We start from the raw sequence: 16,079 nt of genomic DNA, 5'->3' as shown, positions 1-16,079 counted from the left end.
ACCAGAAATTGGTTGGTTTTTATAAAGGGTATTTATTTGGAGTAGGAGCTTACAGATACCAGGCCATAAAGCATAAGTTACTTCCCTTAACAAAGTCTATTTTCACATACTGGAGCAAGATGGCTGCTACATCTGCAAAGGTTCAGGCTTCCTGGGTTCCTCTTTTCCAGGGTCTTGCTTCTCTCTGGATACAAGGTTCCTCTCTTCCCAGAGCTTGCTTTGTCCTGGGTTCAGGGTTTCTCTCTTCCCTGGGGCTTGCTTTTGTTTCCTCTATGAGCTTACTTCCCAGGGCTCCAGCTTAAGGCTTTAGCATCAAACTCCAACATCAAAAACCCTCAACTCTGTCCTTTGCCATGCCTTTTATCTGAGACCCCACCCACCAAGGGGCGGGGACTCAATGCCCTAATGATGTGGCCCAATCAAAGCCCTAATCATAACTTAATCATGCCCAGGTTCAGACCAGTTTACAAACATAATCCAATATATATTTTTGGAACTCATAACTACATCAAACTGCTGCAGCTTCTGTTATAAAGAGTAGGAAAACCCACCCCTTAGTGTTCCAAGAGGTTTATGATTGGGATCACCATTGAATCTGTCCCAGTGTTTGTTTTTATCATCCTACTTCTGGTACCAAATTATTTACCTGTTAGGAATGGTTTCAGCTACAAGTTACACAACACCCACCTTGAAATGGTTTAAACACTCATGAACTAGAGTAGGGCAAGAATGGAAATAAGGAGGTAATTTAGGAAGCTCTCATAGTAATCTAGGTAACAGATGATGGAGCACTGAACTAGAATAGTAGCAGCAGAAGTGTAAAGAAGTGGAAGGACTTGAGCTATTTTGATAGCACCAGTGGGATTTGCTAAAGGACTAGCTCTAAAGGTACAGGAATAAGAGAGCAAGAATTATTCCTAGAACTTTGCCTTGAACAACTGAGTGGATGGCAGTGGCTTTTACTAAGATGGGCAAGACTCAGAGAGGTGCAGATCTGGGGGTCAAAGTCAAGAATTTTGGGATTCATGTTAATTTTGCCATACCAGTTAGATGTTCATGCGTATGTCAAATAGGGTGTTCTTTAGAGGAATTAAGAATTATAGGGAGAGGTCACTGTTAAGAGGTATACATTTTGGATTCATCTTCATAAAAATGGTATCTAAAGCCATGGAACTAGACAAAATCACGTAAGGAGAGTTAGTAGAGTGAGAAAATAGGGAGATCACGGCAGAACCCTGGGCACTTTGATATTTACAAGTTGAGCAGAGGATGAGAAGCTAGCAAAAACAGCGCAAGAAAGAATTGCCAAGGAGGCAGGAGGAGGGCAAGGAGTGTGCAGTATCACAGAAAATGAAAAGAAAAAAGTGTTCATAGAAGGAGTGATAACCCCGTCAAGTAGTGCGGACAAGTTGAGTAAGATTAGGGAGAACTGACCGTTGGATTTGGCAATGTGGGTATCAGTGATGAGCTTGACAAAAGCTTTTTCCGTGGAGTTATGGGGGCGAAAGTCTGATGAGTGCGTTCAAAATAAAATGAACAAGGACCAGAGACTGCAAATACAGACTTATCTTTCAAAAGATTTATTTAATAGCTGCTATAAACTACAGAGAAACGGAGAAGTTAGGCATGGAGAGGAGTTGGTCACGGTAAGCCGTATTACAACATGTCTGTACGCTGATGCCAATGACCCAGGCAGAAGTGTCCCTGAGAAGAGTCACAGAAGGGCCCCATCTGTAGCCGTTCAAGCCAGCCCATTCTCATTAGAACACTGGAGGCATCAAAGCATTCCAGGTACTGCAGAGGTGTATGTATCCCTAAAAAACGTCCCTATCCTGGAGGACACGTTCGTGTGGTTGGAGAGTTAGGCTTAAACGAGTGAAAAGCTAAATAGCAATTTTTTAAAATCCCAAGTTAAAACAAGCCAGTAATTAAGGAAAGAGGGTTAGGGGAGGGAGAAGTGCCTGGGAAGGGGTGGGTCTAAACTGAGCCGCCCAGAAAGGCTTGCTGGGACTCGCCAAGGGGAGCGAATGGATACCGCGGATGTTACGGCTCTTTGGCCCCGAGCAAGCAGAGCCTGGAAGTGGTCAATCTTGGAAACGGACGGCCCAAGGCAGACTCCAGCGCCACTCTTCCCCACTCACAGGGAAGTGCCAGCGTCTCCTGGCCACTGTGCAGGAAGAGGAGTTCGGTATCCTACCACCTTTCTTTCCAACTTGCAGGTCAAGGATCCAGGCACTCGTGACGGCGGGGGAGGGGGCGGAGCTAGAAAAGCCCGTCCAACCGGGCCCGCGACCTACGTCCTACGCCGGGTTACGTCCTGGGGCTTCCGCGGTTGCCTAGCAACAGTCAGGCTTCCCGCGGCCCAAGCCGGGCTCACGCCGAGGGTCGTCCCCCGGGAGGGCAGGTACAGAACCTGCGTCTGCAGGGTCACTGCTGGCCCGGACCCTTTACACGTGGAGTCGCCGGAGCGGTCCGTTCGTCCGGCCCCGGGAAGGGGGCGGGGCCCCGCGGCGTCAATGGGCGGGCAGAAGGGGGCGCGCGTGCGCAGGACTGACCGGGGAGGTGTAGGGGGTGGGAGGCCTGGGGGTCGCGCGGGGAGAAAGAGCGTTTGAGGACGGGAGCTGGTGAGGCTCATCTTGGAGGGCTTCGCGTCTGGAAAAGTGGTTTGGCGGTGAGGACGGCGAGGGTGAGTGAACCAGGGAGTAGCTGAGGCCGGGGCCGCGCCCTCTGAGGGTCGTAATTCACTCTGAGGAAGAAAGGCGGTGGAATGGAATGCTGGCGTCCTCCTGGGGCAGATGCGGACGCCTTTCTGGGGGCTTGGGGCCTCGGGTTCCGGGTGGGAGGAATTAGCGGTCTGGGTGGGGTCTCGTTCCCCACCTGGGGTTTTGCAACCAGGTGGGCCCGGCCGGCGTCGATCTCTGCCCGCTTCGCTGACCCCTGGGGATCCCAGGACCTGCTTGTGGGGCCATCAGGGTGGATGGACATTGCCCCGGCCAGCTTCTGAGGCACGCGGCCCGGGCGTCATTCTCCTTCTGCCCCGGGTATCCTCAGTTCTCTCGGGGGCAGAAGACAGGGCCCGCCCGTACGGGGAGTGAGGGGTGGTGGTGGTGGGAAGGTGGGGGAAGCTGACTGCCTCTAGAATTGCCCTTTGGAGCATAGCACCCTTTTGCCCAAGCCAGAAACCTGGGCGTCATTCTCACCTCCCTCTCACCTTTGTCCTCCCTTATCTAATCCATCACAGAGCCCCCTCGGATTTGTCCGTTACTCTCCCACTTCCTGGCCACCGTCATCTCGTTCCTAGATTACCTCAGTAGCCTCCTAACTGGTCCCCTGCATTTCTTCTTGAGCCTGTGAGGTTTCTTAAGTATAAAGAAGCCAGACTCAGGGTCTTAAACACAAATCTGATTATGTCAGCAGACACTTCTCCCATTCCCTTAACGTCCTTGCGTGGATTCCTGTTGCTCTTCCAAGCTCTCCAATCCTTGCAAGGCCCTTCGTGGCCTATCCTTTTACTTTTTTCTAGACTCATTCTTCTCCACTAAACTGTCTTCAACCATATTGAAACTCTTAACAATTCTTGGCTTCAGCCAAGTTCCTTCTGGGGTCAGGTGTTCATTACATTATGTTCCCCCTGCCTAAGGTGCCATTCTTTGGTTAAACAAAATCGTTTTTATTCCTTCATGTGTTACTTAAGTGTGGGCCACAGACATGTCCTCAGTACTTTGTGCAGTTCCAGGCTGTTAAATGTATAAATGACGACTCGAAGCTCCCTGGGCTCCCCAAATGAACGACTAAATCAGGTTTTATTAAATACCTGCTTTTTAAGAACCAGTTCTCAATCCCCAACCTATGTAGGTTTCTTTAGCTTAGGAACTCCATTATTTTCTTGCATTAATCCAGTTCCCTGACAACAGTAAATGGGCAAGTGCCGGTCATAGTTATTCTTTTGTAGCATTGGCTCTGGGTACAGGATGTCTGGATGTTGATGAGTGTGGATACCTTGAGTGTGAGTTCTTAACTGAGGACCCCCAGTTTGGGAGAAAAGCTAATAACAGCTGCTGCTGTGGTCTTTGTGGGAAGAAGGCTGGCTCCAAACTCTTCAATTCTGATAGGACTAAGGAGACAGTGAGGGAAGGGTGAACCAGGCCAAACTGGTGGAAACTTCCAAGGGGAAGTTATTTTTCCAGCTTAGGCCAGATCTTCTGTGATAGGGACCAACACTACTTGTTAAGACCCCACCCTGATTAAGAGGTGAAGGTGTGCTATCCCTAGGTCCGCTAAAGAATGAGTTTGTGAAAGACAGAGAAGAGAGGGGCCCAACCTTCAGAGATTAATTAGGAAGGAAACAGACAACATGTTTCTGTATAGTAAGGCCAAATGAGAAGCCTCAGTTGGTGTTGGCTAGAAGAATCCGGAGGTGGCCTTGGAATTGGACCTGGAAGGAAGAGGATGGACAGACAGATGGAACCAGGGGGAGTGAAGAGGCCTTTGGAGCAGTGACGGGAGGCTTGTTTGACTGGCTTTTGGTGGGGTGCAGTGGGAAGCATCCAGGTTGGCAGGGCATACCCGAACAGACAAGGGGGCACTTTGAAAACTAAGCTGAGGAGTTCAGCTTCTGCTGGCATAGTGCTCCATTCGTACAACATAGATGTTGTCTTTCAAGCTCTGATACAGTCAGGGCACGGTGGGGGGTCCGCTACTGATGATGGTCCAGTGCTCCCCTCCCAGGACTGAGGCTTCTCCTAGTGAGGGAGGGGGTATGTCAAGGCATTTCTTGTGTTCTGAAGTCCCTGCAGAAATCTCTTTTCCTTCAGAGATTTTTTTTCCAGCTTGTCCTTTATAATTTCTCAAAGAAGGCAGGTGAGCCAGGAAACTGCTGGGGCTTATCTGCCAGGCTCTTTGCTCATGGCCTTGAACTAAATGGTTGGGGGGGGGGGGTTGGGGGAGTGGATGATGCAACTTGTTCTTTGGCAGAAGTGAGCTGCTTGTGTTTCATTTTGGATGTGACCATTTTAATTTGTTAGGTGGCAGATTCCCTGTTATTGCAGTGCTCAAGAGGGATTTTCTCCTGTTTCTAGATTTGTTTTTTGTTGTAGTCTAATGATTAGAAACCTGCAATAGCAAGCCAAAATAGGATGAGTTCAAAATTAATAGATCTTGATCTTTATCCTGCCTCCCTTGAAGAAGGGATCATTTGCACCTACAGTTACCATATTGTTAATCACTTTTGCTTTCTGTGCTATTGAATAGGATCCTCCTGCCCCCCAATCCCCACTGTTTTCACACCAGTTTGGTGTTACATACCAAGCATCCAGTCACTTAGTTGTAGAAAATTGTGCCATGGATTCAGTGACCACCCAGCTCAACTATCTATCTAATAGACATCTCCAAAAACAAGTTTTTGTCCTCAGTTATAGTGATGTGAAAACTTAACAGCACGTCTATGAAGGGTTTGGGGTACTTTCCCATTTTGCTAGGTACTGGGAATGTGTTCTCAGCCCCGCCCTGGCAGAGCTTAGTTAGCAAGGGGCAGTTTTCAAGATTGTGGTCACAGCTGCTATAAGTGAAAGGACTTGAACTTTCTGAAGGGGAGTACGGGGAGCAGGTGCTAAGGCACACTTGGAGTCAGAGGAGGCTTGCTAGACAAAGGCTTGGGGAGACCTGGATTCCTGTCTCTGGTTCCACCTGTCCCAGAACTCTTAAGAAGTGTGGTCAGAACAAGTTGTTCTGCCCTGGCCTGGCTAGTCAGTCCCTCCTAAGGGTAACAAAAAATCTTGTTTTCCTGCTTCCAGATACGGTGGCAGTGACCTCGTTAGGGCCTGGGCACTCCCATTTGGTAAAATAGAGGTATAGTTTCCAGCTATTCCTGAATTCTTTCCTGGAGATGAGAAAATCTTTTTACCATCTCTATATACTTTTTTTTTTTTCATTTTTAAAATTTTTATTAAAGTATGTAATTTGTACATGAATATACATAAACAATAAGTGTATAGTAAAATTTGTGAATTTACAAAATAAACATGCATATCTTCATATAAGGCCCCCATACATCTCCCCACCACCAACATTTTACATTGTTTTGAAACATTTGTTACAAATAATGAAAGGGTATCATCAAAATATTACTACTAACTATAGTCCATATCTTATAGTTGGTATAGTTTCCCCCAACTCTTCTTTGTTTTTAAACAAATCAATTTTATAGATGCATATTAGTAAAGCACAGTTTCTCCAAAGTGTACAATCAATTATTATTAAAGCATTTTCATTATTTCAGTAATAATAATAATAAACAGACAAACAAAATTCCTCACCCCCTCAGTCTCTCTGTTTCCCCTGCTGTACATAGCTGCTATTTTTGGCTATTCTTGTACAAATATTTATTTGTTTATTAAGTAGTTTTACTGAAATATATTCACATACCATACAATCTATCCAAAGTGTTTACTGACTTTTTTTAGCTGATAAAAAATCCTTTATTGTAAAATTGTAGAATAAGTAGAAAAATAGATTGAAAGAAATTACAAATTTTAAATGAGAGTGCAAGGCCAGGTTAGATTTAATATAATCAATTATAAAAAATAGCATAGCAACAAACCTTTATAAATATAAATAATAATTCAAATATAACAGAAATTAATTATGACATTTCTATTTTTATATCAGTTCTAACTATTGGACATAATCTCTAAAAATGAAATAAATTATTGATTTAGTTATTTAATTTCCATTTAGACCATAAATCTTTTCTATATAATCAAATTCCTATTTTGGAATTCTTCACATCTTATTGGAATGAATTACAGGAGATAACAGTTTGCCAACTCATAATGTTATGAGGCAGGAAATCTCAAAATCTTGTTCAACAGTTGTCATGCTATAAATCATTATTGATCCAGATAGATTATTTTAATTAAAGAGTATGAATAAGAAAGGGTTAAAGAAAAATGAAATAAAGTATCCAAAAATATATCTCTTCTCCAGCCTCCTCAGTTAAAAGCAAGTGTTTATTTTGTATGAAAAAATTACAGAATACTGATCATAGGAACAGTTTGCCATTTGTACTGAGTAATTATTGTTCATATACTATAATGTTGTTATTTTACATTTATCTTGTCCAGCTCCTGTTTGGTTACTATTTGCATGGAATACCTTTTTCCAACCTTTCACTTTTTTTTTTTAAGATTTATTTATTTATTCCCCCCCCTCCCATTGTCTGCTCTCCATATCCATTCACTATGTGTTCTTCTGTGTCTGCTTGTATTCTCATTGAGCAGATCTGGGAACTGATCCTGGGACCTTCTGGAGTGGGGGAGAGGCGATTGTTCTCTTGTGCCACCTCAGCTCCCTGGTCTGCTGCTTCTCTTTCTGTCTCTTTTTGTTGCATCATCTTGCTGTGTCAGTTCTCCACGTGGGCCGGTACCCCTGCATGGGGCAGCACTCTGCGTGGGCCAGTTTGCCACATGGGCCAGCTTGCCTTCATGAGGAGGTCCTGGGTATCGAACCCTGGACCTCCTATATGGTAGATGGGAGCCCACTTGCTTGAGCCACATCCGCTTCCCTAACCTTTCACTTTTAATATGATTGTGTCCTTATGTCTGAAGTGCGTCTCTTGTAGACAACATATAGACAGCTCATACTTTTTTATCCATTCTATCAGTCTGTGTCTTTTTATTGGGGAGTTCAAGCCATTAACATTCAGTGTTATTACTGTAAAAGCATTACTTACTTCATCCATTTTGTCCTTTGGCTCTCTCATTTCAATTCTATTGTCTGTTTTCTTATTCTTTAGTTTACCCTTCCTAATAATCTTCATTTCTAAACTCTTCTCCAAATCTCCCTTGTTTTTCCCTTTCAGGCTGCAGCACGTCCATTAGTGTCTCTTGCACATCTGGTCTTTTGGTAACATTCTATCAGTTTTTGTTATCTGTAAAGATTTTTTTTTTTTTTTAATATTTTTATTTATTTAATTCCCCTCCCCTCCCCCGGTTGTCTGTTTTCTGTGTCTTTTTGCTGCGTCTTGTTTCTTTGTCCGCTTCTGTTGTCGTCAGCGGTGCGGGAAGTGTGGGCGGCGCCATTCCTCGGCAGGCTGCTCCCTCCTTCGCCCTGGGCGGCTCTCCTTATGGGTGCACTCCTTGCGCATGGGGCTCTCCTACGCGGGGGACACCCCTGTGTAGCAGGGCACTCCTTGCGCGCATCAGCACTGCGCATGGGCCAGCTCCACACGGGTCAGGGAGGCCCAGGGCTTGAACCGCGGGCCTCCCATGTGCTAGACGGACGCCCTAACCACTGGGCCAAAGTCCGTTTCCCTGTTATCTGTAAAGATTTTGAACTCACCCTCATTTTTTTTTTTTTTTTAAGATTTATTTATTTATTTATTTCTCTCCCCTCACCCTGGTTGTCTCTTCTCTGTGTCTATTTTGCTGCGTCTTCTTTGTCTGCTTCTGTTGTTGTCAGCGGCATGGGAATCTGTGTTTCTTTTTGCTGCATCATCTTGTTGTGTCAGCTCTCTGCGTGGGTGGCTCCATTCCTGGGCAGGCTGCACTTTTCTTTCGTGCTGGGCGGCTGTCCTTATGGGGTGCACTCCTTGCGCGTGGGGCTCCCCTACGTGGGGGACACCCCTGTGTGGCATGGTGCTCCTTGTACGCATCAGCACTGCACATGGACCAGCTCCACACGGGTCAAGGAGGCCCGGGGTTTGAACCGCGGACCTCCCATGTGGTAGACGGATGCCCTAACCGCTGGGCCAAGTCCGCCACCCTCACCCTCATTTTTGAAGGACAGCTTTGTAGAATACAAAATTCTTGGCCTGCAGTTTTTCTTTTAGTACCTTAAATACGTCATACCACTTTCTTCTCTCCTCTGTGGTTTCTGATGAGCAGTCAGCAGTTAATCTTAATGAGTTTCCCTTGCATGTAATGCTTTTCTTTTCTTTTGCTGCTTTCAGAATCCTCTCTTTATCTCTGATGTTTGTCATTCTGAATAGTTGGTATCTTGGGCTTGGTCTATTCAGATTTTTTCTCTTTGGGGTGTGTTGTCCTTCTTGGATATTGATATTTATGTCCTTCATAAGGGTTGGGAAGTTTTTGGCCATTATTTCCTTAAATATTCTTTCTGCCCTTTTTCCATTCTCTTCTTCTGGAACACCAATAATGTAACTATGCATGTGTGTTTCACATTGTCATTCAATTCCCTGAGACTCTGTTCCATTTTTTCCATTCTTTTTTCTTTCTGTTCTTCTGTCTTTTCCAATTCAGATGTTCTGTCTTCAAAATCACTAATTCTGTCTTCAAGCAATTCAAATCTGCTCCTTTGTGCCTCTAATGTATTTTTAATCTCATCCTGTAGTCTCTTTCATTCTCATAAGGTCTGTTACTTTTCTTTATGCTCTCCCAGTGTCTTCTTAATAGCCTTTATTTCTTTAGTCGTATTTTCTTTAAATTCTTTGAAGTGATTTAGAAGTGTTATGTGATTATCATTGATTAATAGTATTAAATCCTATATCTCTTCAGGATATTTGGTTTGTTCTTTGGCTGGGCCATCTCTTCCTGTTTGCTAGTATGGCTTGTAATTTTTTGCTGATGTCTAGGCATCTGAATATGTTGGTGCATTTACTCTGATGGCTAATTTCTGTTTCTTGCCTTTTTTTTTTTTTTTCCACAGCTCTTCTTTGATATTTGTTTCATCTTATTCTCAGTCTTTAAAATTGCCCAGTTTAAAGCAAGCAGATTTTCTCCCAGGGGTTGGATACAGAGAGCGGTTTTTGTCAATGCAGTTTCCAGATGGGCCATCAGATGGTACTTGTCAGTGTACCTTTCCACAGAGGTGTTTCAGTCTCAGCTTTTCTGTGTTCTGGATTTGGCTGGCCAAATTCACTGAAGAAAAGCATCTGACCCCCCTCCCCTTTTCCTTGAAATAGCTGACAGGGAGGTGGATGTTTTTTTTTTGTTTTTTTTTTTTTTTTAAAGATTTATTTCTTTATTTAATTTCCCCCCCTCCCCTGGTTGTCTGTTCTTGGTGTCTATTTGCTGCGTCTTGTTTCTTTGTCCGCTTCTGTTGTCGTCAGCGGCTCGGGAAGTGTGGGCGGCGCCATTCCTGGGCAGGCTGCTCTTTCTTTTCACGCTGGGCGGCTTTTCCTCACGGGCGCACTCCTTGCGCATGGGGCTCCCCTACGCGGGGGACACCCTCGCGTGGCACGGCACTCCTTGCGCGCATCAGCACTGCGCATGGCCAGCTCCACACGGGTCAAGGAGGCCCGGGGTTTGAACCGCGGACCTCCCATATGGTAGACGGACGCCCTAACCACTGGGCCAAAGTCCGTTTCCCAGGTGGATGTTTTTTATCCTCTCGGTCAACTGCAATGAGCCAGGTGTTTCACCCCTGCTTAATATCTTGGCGGTGGGAGAGGGAGCCCTTTCCAGCTGTCATGGGGGATTGCTAACTCATGTTTGTTGTTTCAGCTTCTTCGTCTCTCTGTCCCTCACCCTCTTGGGAGTTGTGTAGCACTGTCCTTGTCCCCTGACCCCCAAAACATGTCCCTCAGACAGCTTTTGGCTCTTTCCCTGTTGTTTTTGTGAGATCATTCAGCTCTGCCTGTTAGTCTGGCGTCATCTTCCCACAATCCTCCATATGGTATTTGAACAGAATTATGGGATAGATTACATGACATGCTTTTAGTTTATTAACTTATTCTACTTTTGTAAAGAAAAAATATGTTTCTGGTATGAAATTTTAGAAGCAATAGAAAAGCATAAAGACGCAAATCAAAATCGCCCATACTTATGACTCAGAAGATTATCTTTGCTGACCGTTTTTAGTCATTTTTCTGAATGTGGAATATACATTTTTTTTCACAAAAGTGAAGTATTATTTACAGACTTTTGCAGCTTGCTCTTTTTCGTTTACTTTATACTGAACTTTTTTCCTTATCATTGAATAAAATCGATTGCATTATGATGTTACTGTTAAGTCTAGATGCTACTTTTTAGCACCCTGGAAATTATATATCCAAATGAGCATTGTCCTCTTAGGAAGGGGGTCGTGGGAGGTGATGCGACTAATGGGCAAAATGGTTTGGGATATTTTTCCAAGCTTTGTAGGGGCTGCATGCTCCCAAGGTCCTACCCTCTTGGGCCTTTTAGGATGAGTGAGAAGGGCTGCAGCACCTCTACCTCCCAGCCCCAGGTACAGAGAGTTGACTACAAGTGACAGTTTCGGAGCTGAGCCTGGGTGCCCGTGTGTGTAAGGTGTGACCAGCAGCTCCTGCTCCTGTTCTTTTCTGCTCTAGGTTTGGGATTATGGGCTATTTGGCCCCTTAGAAATCACTGGCCCTTGTAATCTAACAGAATCTCTTCACCTTTTAGGAAGTGAATGTGTAGGTCAGGTATTTGTGTTTGTATCTAGGTCCTCTGGCTGTCCTTAGGCCAGTCTGTAAGCCCCAGGAAAGGCCCGGGCTTAGTATTCCCGGCTAAGGCTCTAGTAGGGGAATAATGCGAATAAAACACACCCTGCCCTCAGGGAGTTTGCTTTGTGGCTGACTGTGACTTCTTCTTGTTAACCACAATCCCAAAGTTAACCCAGACCCAAGGAGTACTTGATGGAATCTTAACGTCTCTGTAAGTCCCCTTTACAATGCTTTTTCACAGCAGTTGAGTTACTTGGGAGTTGGAGGAGGCAGGCGTTAGCGTCCTCTTCTCATGTCCACTGCCACATGCCTTGACCTGGCCTGCTTTCTCCTGCTCTGGTCTTGCCCCTCCTCACACTTCCACACTGTGCTGTCAGATTGGTTATCCGGAAGCCAAACTCTGCTCCCCTGTCCCATTCAAGAATCCTCAGAGGCCCCCATTTATTCTCTGGTAAATTTTGACCCCCTGCCCATTGTTTATACTCTGTCTACTTCATTCCCTCTAGGCTCCAGCCCAACTAAACTACTCTTTCCTGCTTGTCAGCACCCTGTCACTCTGTGTACCTCATTTCCTCAGTCCCTTGCTGTACATTCTCAGCATGCTTATCCATGCAGGTCCAGTTGAAGTGTCACCATGCCTGCCAGCCTTCTCAGACTTTTCCTCCTCCAGAGAAGTTTCTTCTTCTGAACTCCCAGAGGGGTTTATCTTTTTTGAGTGCATCTTACTTTCTGCCCTCAGTATTCTAGGTAGAAAGACATCCTCTCACCAACTATAAGCTGCTTGTAGGCAGGAATAATCTTTGAATCCCTTTAAACTCTCATTGAGTTGCTTGGCAGCCAGAAGGTACTTCAGGAAATGTTGTGGACCCCCCCATTTGATTGATAGGGAACTGGAGTGCTCAAGGTTTCCCTTCCACAGTGTAGTGCAAAGCTGGCTTTGGGCCCAGTTCTACTACCTTGCTGCTCTGTGTCAAGTGTTGATAGAAACCTTGGTTCTGCTGTTCACGCCTTTATTTTCTGTGCCCCCCCCCCAGTAGGTGCTGATAGCCATGAGATCCCTGCGATTGTTGAGAACCCCTTTCCTGTGGGGCCTGCTCTGGGCTTTTTGTGCCCCACGTGCCAGGGCTGAGGAGCCCAGGGCCAGCTTCTCACATCCTGGCAGTGCGGGCCTGGATAAGAACACTGTTCACGACCAAGAGTACGTATCAGCATGGGAATGTGGCCAGGGGCCTCCCTGGCATCTTCAGCTGAGGCCAGCTACCATGGCACACCCTTTCCTCTTTTCTTTGTTCCATTTATAAGGCTCCTTGACATTTTTCAAGGATGGTATTTACTCCTTATTGTCCCCTGTAAGTCAACTATCCATATCATAGATGGTGGATCTTGAGGCCCAAATGAGATTAATGGAATTAGTCTCTCTTTCACCACACAAACATGCACACACACACACACTCAGTAATAATGAGAGAATCCAGAAGAGAGCTAAGGTTTCTTGACTCTGACGAGACTTTTTCTTTTAACTGCACATTCAAACATTGAATCATTTGTTGGAGCTTTTGTTCTGGGCCAGGTAGCCACACACATGATAAATTTTTTTATCCTAGAATTATTTATTTTTAAAAGTTCTTTTTAAGGGAAGCTGATGTAGCTCAAGTGGTTGAGCGCCTGCTCCCCATTTATGAGGTCCTGGGTCCGATACTGGTACTGCCTAAAAACAAGACAAACAAACAAAAAAACAACTCTCATTGGGGAGCGGATGTAGCTCAATAGTTGAGTGCCTGCTTCGCATATACAAGGTCCTGACTTCATTCCCTAGTACCTCCTAAAAAAAAAAGCTCTTTTTAATTGATAGCCCTAAAATGTCATAACATCTTTCAAATAATAAAGAGAAAAAAGTCACCCATAATCTTGTCAGCAAAATAAATGAACTGACTTTTCCCTTGCTCTTTTCAGGGAGCCTTTATATTTGTCATCCTTGAGTGTGGGCTGCCACTCTTGGTTGGTGTTCTGAGATGGATAGACTTTAAGATCTTGAACTGTTCTGTTCTGAGTCCCTAAGGTGTCTGCCCAAGTCTTTTCAGTGGTCTGAGTCTGACTGTTGGTTTTTAGGCATATCATGGAGCATCTAGAAGGTGTCATCAACAAACCAGAGGCGGAGATGTCCCCACAAGAACTGCAGCTGCATTATTTCAAAATGCACGATTATGATGGCAATAATTTGCTTGACGGCTTAGAACTCTCCACAGCCATCACTCACGTTCATAAGGAGGTAGGTCAGGCAGCAGCTGGTGGGGAGGGTCTTGGAAAGGCCTCCCTTCTCTGCTCTCTCTGCTCTCAGTCCTTATGATCTGTGCTTCCTGTACCATAGTGTTGCTACTTCTCCATTCTCTGCTCACTGCTCAATTTTGCCTCTTTTCTTATTCCACGGTTATTTCTGCAAAGGGTGCCCTGCTGAGGCAGAAGCCCCAGGGCTGGGCATTTGTACCTTTAAGAAATGCTACAGACCTTTCATAGTTTGAAAACCAGTACTACAATGCAGGCCGCATCCAGAACGTAGAGCGGGGGAGAAGTTATTTCATTTGAGAAGAATGGCATATCAGGGAACCACGGGATAGAGAGAGTACGCAGTAGTTGAGGGTTTGTGTGATATTTGTACAGTGCTGTGTAGTTTATAAAGCCCTTTTAAATAGAGTATCTTGCTTGATTTTTGCAACAGCCCTGTAAAGTAGGCAGGGTCATGTGTTATTACTCCCATTTTCTGGGTAAGGAAACGCCCACTCTGCCACTGTTAGGAAGGAGGAGAGGCAGGTGGTGAGATGGGTGTGATCAGGTTGGTTGCCAGGACTGCAAGTTGGGGTTTGTTTTGAGGGTAGTAGGGAGCTGCTAAAGATTTTGAGCAGAAGAATGACATGACTAGAGGAATGTTTCAAGAAGATCCTTTGTTGTCGGAGGCAGACTGATGAAAGGAATAAGAGATTGGTGCCAGGGAGAAGAATTAGGATTCGGTAGTCCTGGCAGGTCAGGGTGGTAGTGGCAGCAGGAGAGGAAAGGGTGGATGTGGGAGATATGGCAAAGAAGAATAAGCCAAGGATGTGAATGGAATTAGCTTTGAACTCAGCATAGTGAGCCCTGCTATACCTGCTCTTCCTGAGCCTCAAAGATCACAACAGGTTTTGCCAGTCAGTAGTGCCTGCTTCCTCTTGTTCTGATACCAACATGTTGTCCAGGGTCCCACTGTTTCCTCTTTATCAGGACAAATTGTATGCAGAGTTACTCTTGGGAAGGCTTAGGCTGTGAGTGTTTCTTTAGGATGGGTTTATGGGTCATGGAATTTATGAAACTCTGAATTCAATGTAAGCTGGACCTAGAGTTCTACAATGAACATGTGTTACATTTGTAGTTAGAAAACAATGAAGTTATTTTAAAAATAAGCAACCCAACTGTCTAGCAACAGGATGAATGGATAAATACATTCAATGGAATATTACTCAACCATAAAAAGGAATGAAGTTCTGATACATACTGCAACATGGATGAACTTTGAAGACATCATGTTGAGTGAAATAAGCCAGTTACAGAAAACCCCAAATGTTGTATAATCTGATTTATATGAAATAATTAGAATAAGAAAATTCATAAAGATTGAAAGTAGATTATAAGTTTCCAGGGATCAGAGGAATGGAAATGGGGAGCTATTACTTATTGGGTACAGAATTTCTGTTTGAGGTGATAAAAAAAGTTTTGTTAATGGATGATGGTGATGGTAGCATAATGTGAATATAATTAATGTCACCAAATTGTATTGATGAAAATGGTTAAAATGGGGAAAAGATAAATAAACAAGGGCCTACTTTGATTCTTTTAATCAAAAGAAATTTCCTAATTAAATTATTATGAGTTGACTTTATCTGATATATGAGTTTGTGGATTCCTAGGCATAGCCATGGACTGTATTTAAGGGGTTTCTGGACATGTATGAGCAAGACATTTTGGGTGTTAGCTAAGCACTTCTTCTAGTAAAGTGTGCAACTCATCATTATTTATATTTTATATTTTATAGGAAGGGAGTGAACAGGCAGCACCAATGAATGAAGATGAACTGATTAACTTAATAGATGGTGTTTTGAGAGATGATGACAAGAACAATGATGGATATATTGACTATGCTGAATTTGCAAAATCACTGCAGTAGAGTTTATTTGGCTTTTTTGTAGTTATATGCAAATGTGATACATTATAATGTGAACACCTTTGGAAATACAAAATAATTTATTTCCAACTATTGCTGCAATATTTTGGTAAAAACCTGTAGCAACTTGTTACACTGGGGTGAGAAACAGAAAATGAGAAATAAAAGAGAAGAGGAACAGGACACATTATAATCCCTAAGTACTGTTAAACCTCTTATTGGACAAGAGTCTGATTAAAGAAACTTTTTAAGAATATTGGAAAATTGGAGCTGAGTACTCAGGAATTTGAATTTGACTGCAGAATACTGATAATCTCTTGTTTTTAATTCATGCTACCTGAAAAGTAAGACAACAAGCTTTGCTAAGTGGACCCACTTTTCACTAACAGAGAAGGAATGTAATGAAGCCAAATCTCCCATTGTTTCCTCTCTTTGGTAGATGTTGTCAGTATTCTCTAAGGTCCCTGGCCTAAAGGATTATTTGCT

The 16,079-nt window shown here is 44.1% G+C and overlaps 1 long non-coding RNA gene across 1 annotated transcript; it reads left to right on the top strand.

Annotated features, from left to right (window-relative positions):
• The first annotated feature begins 2,696 nt into the window (after positions 1–2,696).
• LOC139436748 (uncharacterized) lies at positions 2,697–11,223 on the top strand. Its single transcript, XR_011646096.1, has 2 exons — positions 2,697–9,930; positions 10,329–11,223. It is a non-coding gene; the product is annotated as an uncharacterized lncRNA (long non-coding RNA).
• Positions 11,224–16,079: the final 4,856 nt, after the last annotated feature.

This window comes from Dasypus novemcinctus, chromosome 17, assembly GCF_030445035.2.
Source record: "Dasypus novemcinctus isolate mDasNov1 chromosome 17, mDasNov1.1.hap2, whole genome shotgun sequence".
NCBI lineage: Eukaryota > Metazoa > Chordata > Mammalia > Cingulata > Dasypodidae > Dasypus > Dasypus novemcinctus.
This window is presented reverse-complemented; position numbering and strand designations above follow the sequence as displayed.